We start from the raw sequence: 7200 nt of genomic DNA, 5'->3' as shown, positions 1-7200 counted from the left end.
GTATTGGTATTAATGCCGATTTTGTACTCCCGGTTTGTGGAATAACTGAATGAGCAAAATACGAAAAGAGAAAGAAAATGAAATAAACAGTCAGAAAAAGATAAAATGGAAGAAGACACAGAAGCTATATTTGATTTAATGGCTTTCGATATCGATATTAGATATAACAAAATCTATCTTCTATACACAAACACATACGTACGTATGTATAATACATATATTGTGGCACGGCCGCGCGCGCACACTATAAGCTAATAGAGAATCTTTTTTATAATTATAATAACAACAGTAATAATAATCATAATAAAAAGAATCCAAGGCGTAATCGCGCCACGGTCTCATTTCCTGTTTACAACTTTTCAAACAGCAAACGATGAACGAACGTGGAGTAGCTCAAAAAACCAAGAGAAAATTAAGTATGGATAGACATAAAGTCGAATGTCCACAGAATAGAAGAAGAATTAAAAAAGAGATGTAAAAACATGTATGACGCGAAAGAAATTGACTGTAATTTTGTGTTTGTATTTTTTTAGCTCTTTTATTTCCATTGATGTTTTTTCGCATGCATTTTATGCTAAATGTTTGGTTGCTCTCTTCGATGCAGCTAGGTAGAAGTTGTCATTTTTTAAATGCTTGTACCAAATGGCGACCAATATGAATGAAAATTCATCGTGCAATCCATTGAAAAATGGCGGAAAAATGTGCTTTGATTTACTTTTCTGCTGCAAAACGTTCATTTTCCATCATGACCTTTGATAAAAGATTGAAAAATGAAATACAGAAAATAACCATTCAAACAATGAATGAACAACATCAACACAAAAATATGTTCGATTGATTTTCATACGGTGATGCCCCCATAGTTTCACATTGTTTTATGTTGTGTATTTCGTACACCAATGAACTAGTCTATTAGCGTTGCTAACATGTTAAACATGTCATTCATTTCATCTATAAAGTTGATGCGAGGGTCAGTAGTCGATAGAAATAATGCGTTAGAGGCAAACAACAAAGAAAACGGACCACATGTCGGTGAATGTGCATGTATGTGTATGTGTTCATTCTCATTTTTACCACATAATAATTTTCGTTAGTTGAAACGAAATACGCAATTCCTACGAGTAGCAATCATTTACTTTTCACATCAAATCTATTGTGGGACCGCTAGATACAAGTCCAATCTGTCCATATAGTGTGTTTTGGGTATGACATTTTCTTTTCACAAACCACGTCGTTTCGCTTTATTTGCGTGGGTGGACGATAGAAATAGTATGCATGTGTATACTCTTTCGCACTTTAGTTCAGCGGCCTACACGTACTAAGACAGACACACGTTTGCCTCTCACACATTTTCATTCATTTCTCATTTTCTGATCAATAATTGTCAATAGATTTCGATTTGTATTTATAGATTTTCAGCCAATATTATTGGTCATCTCATTCCATTAGCCATTGAAATAGATAGTTTTCGATCAATATATTTGGCATTAAGTTAATAGAATTTGAACTTTTCAATTTTAAAAATGGGATTTTCCTGCACAGCCAAATGTGCACCAGTGAGCGTGAGAGAAATGTAAATACACGATATATTCATTCATAAATGCTATGTAAATCGATGACTGAGCCACACGTAAGAATGATAATAATCTGCACAGATAATAAGCAAATAACAAAAACGATAAGAAAGTGGAGTAAGTAAGTGTTTATTGAGTCGACATTGAATTTAGAGTATTTATCTTTTGATTTTGTCATGTGGGTATATGTCTTCAATGTGTGAGCGAAACGACGAATAATAATAACAATAATCTATAAATACAAGTACGAAGATAATAGCACAAATTATAATCGATGAATGATTAAGAAATTAGGTAATTTAATGCACATGAAACATAACACTGTATTAATTATTTTATTGGAAGCCGCAAGCAAATTTCGGTAGCATATTAATCTGTTGCACCAAGATTTTGTATTCAAAGATTCTCTCTCTCTCTCTCTCTCTCTCTCTCTCTCTCGCTTGTCCTTTTGCACATACTTGCTATTTATACTTTATATATATCTGATTATTCTTCAAGTGCGTTAACCATGAAAAAGATATTTTTAAAAATAATAAAAATTCAAATAATTTCAGATGGAGTTTTGTTTCCATTCGGAGCACTTCTTAAAAAGGGGTAATCAGAGGCAACAATCGTCAATAAGAAGTATATATATATCAGTCATGTATAGTGTAGCATGAAAAAATATGTCCAGAAGAAAAAAGAATGAAAAGAGCCACGCGGATGAAGAGCAATGGAAAACGACACATTCTAATAGAAATGTGCAGAAGAATTCGGTCTTATTATGTGACGCTCTTTTGCTCTGTGTTTCTCTATCTCTCTCTGTCTCTTTCGGTTTCTCTCTCTGTACCTCATCTTACATTCTATGTGTCGCACTGTCACACGCACCATACAAAATATGTATGTAGAAATGAACGAAGACACGAACATATGCAAAGACGAAAAATTCGCTTTGTTTGCATACCGCGCGCGCAATTACGAAAAAGCACACATTAAGGAAACGAAACGAAGAAGAAGCAGAGCTTCGATGGAACGATTCGAATGGGTGAACGAGAACGCGAGCAAAAAAAAAACATTGACTACAAAAATACCAACAACGCCAACATCAACCGAGTTTTCAACATCCCGAGAAAGAAATAAGAAGCAAAGCGATACATAATACACGGCATATTATAAATACACACATCATATTTACTCAATGAATTTTAAGCGTTAATACTGAACGATCTACTGTTTTGTTTTTATTTTTGTTGTTGTTGTTATTCGATTCACTGCTACACCGCTAGACATCATCTGCCGCCACATGTATCAGCATTTTTATACATCGTTGCCTGTTTCTCTTCGTACGGATTTTATACATTCTTTCTCGTTATTTTTTCTTCTTTTCTTTTGTTTATTCTCTATTTGTCGACTGACTTGCCATCCCACTTCCACTCGACAGCAGCATGGCCCGATTTGCTGGTTTGGCTATATACCTACCTCTATATATGTACGTAATCGTAGTATTGGCAATTGAAAGAAAACCAAAAGAGAAAAAAAGAATTATGAAAAACTTAAGCAGTAGAAGAAGAGGATGATGATGATGATGATGATGATGAAAAAAGAAGCTACAACGATCAAAATGACGAAGATGAAACACACAGAATACAAAATAAACGCAGCTAACCCAAGTAAAAATAGAATTCATGAATGTGTATTGAGCGAAATAAAACGGTAGAAAAGCAACGCAAGCAAAGAGAGAAAAGAAACGAAATTTCGTGTGTATGTGTGTGAGAGATGGCAGGCGTCCGTGATCACAATATATGCGTATATGTATAGAAAATCATCAAGAGCACGACCAAGTTGGTGTATTAAAGTGTTTGTGTGTATTGCCAAACCATTTATATTCTATACAAATTTACCAGAACAAATTCAATCTTACGCTCATATCCTTCGTTGTATCGATATTATTCATCGGTCGGCTGGTCAATCGTAGTAAATTCGATTTGGTAATAGTTGAAGAAAGGAAGTTTCAAGATATCGAAGTACACACTTGGTGATCAAAATGATTTTGATCATAATGTGCCAGCCATTCAACACACAAAACGCTTAACGCATTTACACTATTGGCTCTTCTTATTCTCACCATTCGGTTATACATTTCATTCTCTCTCTCTCTCTCTCCCGTTCACCCGCTTTTTCTTCCTCGAAAAATTGTAAATAAATGCTGAAAACAGACGCATGAAAATCTCATTGATGTACATTTAGCTTATCTGAAATTTGAGATCAAAAAAAGAAATCATTTGAACAGAAAAAGTGAGCCGCATTATATTCAAGCAAGAGAAGCACTTTACTTTCTTTCTTATTATAGAATTTTAGAATGATTTCAAATGCGGTGTTGATTCAACACTGTGCAACGAATAAAAATGAAACAGATTTAACCAAAGACCGTTCATAATATGCATGGCAAGTCTGGAAAGGAAGTGAATGACTATCGAACTCAATTTTTTGACCCTGGTAACAAAGAGAAATATCAATCGATATGTTATTGCTAAGATAATATTCACTGCAAATATTCGATGGTTATCGAATGGGAGTGATTTACAAATGCCTCCAGTTTGACATACAATCATGTCGTTTTACTAACCAAATTCCTACATACGTTTCACTATGTAATTATAGTTTTTGTCGATGGTTTTTTTTTTCGTTAGTATAGTTAATATATAAAAATTTTGCCGTACATAATTAACATTTTCTGTTCTGTTAGTGATCATCATTAATGTACTGCCACCTATTCATAAGACAGACCGGTGTGCACAATTCAAAAGAAACGTATCAAAAAATGAGCTATAAGCAACCCAATCACAAGCAAAATTATTGAAAAAAAAAAAAAAAAAAAAATAAAAAAGAAAATGATCATGAATGAGATGCAAACACGCACAATAAAATCCAAATTCGTATTCAATCAATGGAAAATGAGAAGAGATAAAAACGCAAAAAATAAAGTGCAAAACGAATAAATATATATATATAGTGTGCCACCTGTCATCTTCATTTTATTTACTTCGTTTGCACTTTTATTACATTTCGGACGATCTCGGATCGATTGTTTTTATTGGTAGCCCAAGAGACATCTCTGCATCGTAAGCCCTTAGTTCTTTCACATATATATCCACAAATGAAATCTCATTAAAATGCTTCAGTTGATTTTTTCGTTCGTCTCCATATTTTCCGCACACATTAAAAGATCTCATGATAAATTTTATTCGCACTATGGTACACAATTTTTGCATGGCAGTACAGATAATTAAAGATTCACTGTGACAACAAAATTGTGACAATCATTTTTGTTCCACCTCCAAACTCCTCTCTTACGACGACGACGACGACGGCACGGACATTCAAAACCAGAAATAAATAAGGAATCAGAACGTACATGGCGGATGGAGGATGCAGTGTGAATGAATAAAAGCGAGGAAACAAGAATTCCTCGATTAAAACTGGTAGCCGATGGGTAATTTGTTTTAAAGTCACCTTTTTTTTCGTTTGCTTGTTCTCTGGATGCCTCTACACCATTCTCTTTATTTATTTTTTTTTTTTCAATTGCATTCAATGCTTTAAACGGATTAAATTAAAGTGTTATTACTTCTGCGATTCTATGCAATGGATTTATTACATATTTTATTTTATCTTTCATTTTCAGAAATTCATCTCTGAAATCTTTGTTTCGCTAACAGTTTTCACTTTGTTCTCTTTCCGTTTATTCTTTTATTTTCATTCTTTTTCTTTGCACTTTTGACACGTATAAGACTTCTGCATGTTCAAGTGTGTTGATGCATTTTCTGCACAATTGTTCGTTCTTTGATCGACCGCACCGGGCATATCATGTTGATACAATAATATGTCTGCGCAAAATGTGCAAAACTCCTTTGCTTACATTTAGCAACAAAACAAACCGAAACATTTTGTCGCTTGAAATTCAAATTCATTCATTGCATGAACGAGAATCTATAGAATCTATGTAAATATACAGTACATGTACGAGCAGCACTCATCTAATTGTGGTTGGTAGCTAACCGAATAGTAAATATTGTTCATGTCCGTCGATATTTGTGCGAGAATTCAACCTTGGACCACATACTTTTTTTTTTGTCTTCTTCGCTCTATTTTGCTCATTTGTTTGTTTGCATCGGTTTTGTTTTTTTGTTTTTTCGTTCGCTGCTGTTAATTTTGTCTCTTCATTCGATTTCAGTCGAGAGCGCGTCGTGAGTTCACGAATGTTCGATGAATGAATTGGGAATTAACACACAATTTAATTGTTTTAGCAAATTCAAATGCATAGGAAATGATGATGCAGTACTGTATGCATTTTTCTAATCATTTCATTCATTTTGTGTCGCTGGGTGTTGGCCGACAAAAATTCGTTACAGTATTTTTGCTCTCTGCACACATCGCATGATGTTGATTGAACACAAGCTCAAGAAAATTTGGAACGTTGTCAACATTTTAGCTGACAATTTGATATGTCCCTTTGACGGTAATTTGAAATAGTGAAGGTTTTTTTTTGCTTTCGAAGCGTTTTTCATTTAAAAAATTATCAATCGCGACACTGTCAACGTCACAGCTCCCCAAACAGCAGCAACAATATCATTCTCGGCCAAAACGACGATTGTATCTATTGTATCCACCCACATGCGGTTAGAGGCTGTAACAAAAAACGGCGACAGAAGCGGCAGTAGTAGCAGCAGCAACAGCAGGGAAAAAAATAAAGCAGTCGTTACACAAACATATTGCTCCGTATGTATAAAAATTGGTTGTTGTTTTTTTTTCGTGTGTTGTGTAGCGCGCTTTTACATTCATTCATTCACATTCAGTATTTTTCATTCATTACTTTTTTTCTCCCGTTCCCATTGACTTTTTTTCGGTGTTGTATGCGTCTATAGCTATGTGTGGTAATATTTTATATATGATTGCAAATAAGTAATTTATGGCTACGGCAATCGTATCGAATTTAGATTGATGAGTTTGGTTTTAAAAATGGAATTCATTGGGTATGAGCGTTTAAAAATTGGCTTAAACATTGGTGCTAAAAGAAATTATTTACTAGTTGCGCATGTGATTCCACACAAAATGTTTGATATTTATCAATGATCATGCAAATGTTGATTTGCGAGCGAATGAAGAGAAAAATAGATTGAATCGGGTCAAAATTGCTTCTTTCTCTCCCTTTTAATTAAATACACTAAAGAAACTAAGGAATTTTCACTTTTAAAAAGAGTCTCATTTTCTGTGTATCTCTCTCTCTCTCTCTTTCTCTCTCTCTGTTTATATTGAATGAAGCGAATTTTTGTTTTACTGTCGTCATCATTTACAATCGATTGCAGATTTTGTGTCAGCGCGTCTTTTAATTGACCGATTTGTCGCAAGCCATGCAATCGTATTGAAAGCAACGAATAATTTGACTTTGTTTAAATTTCGATTATTTGCAATGAAGTAGGTGGACCTCTGGCATAAAAGGAATGCACCACAAAGACACACCGAGTGTAACACAATTTAATCGTTTTGTTGCCATTCTCTCTCTTTCTCTCTCTCTCTCTCTCTCTCTTTCTGTGGTTCACTTATGTTTTACTTTGAAATTTTTGAATGAAAAATTCATTTGATACACTGA

The sequence above is a fragment of the Contarinia nasturtii genome, unplaced genomic scaffold (genome assembly GCF_009176525.2).
Source record: "Contarinia nasturtii isolate CC-2019 unplaced genomic scaffold, AAFC_CNas_1.1 Cnas_scaffold_1371, whole genome shotgun sequence".
NCBI classification, from domain to species: Eukaryota; Metazoa; Arthropoda; class Insecta; order Diptera; family Cecidomyiidae; genus Contarinia; species Contarinia nasturtii.
The sequence above is the reverse complement of the archived record's forward strand: the minus strand, read 5'-3'. Positions refer to the sequence as shown.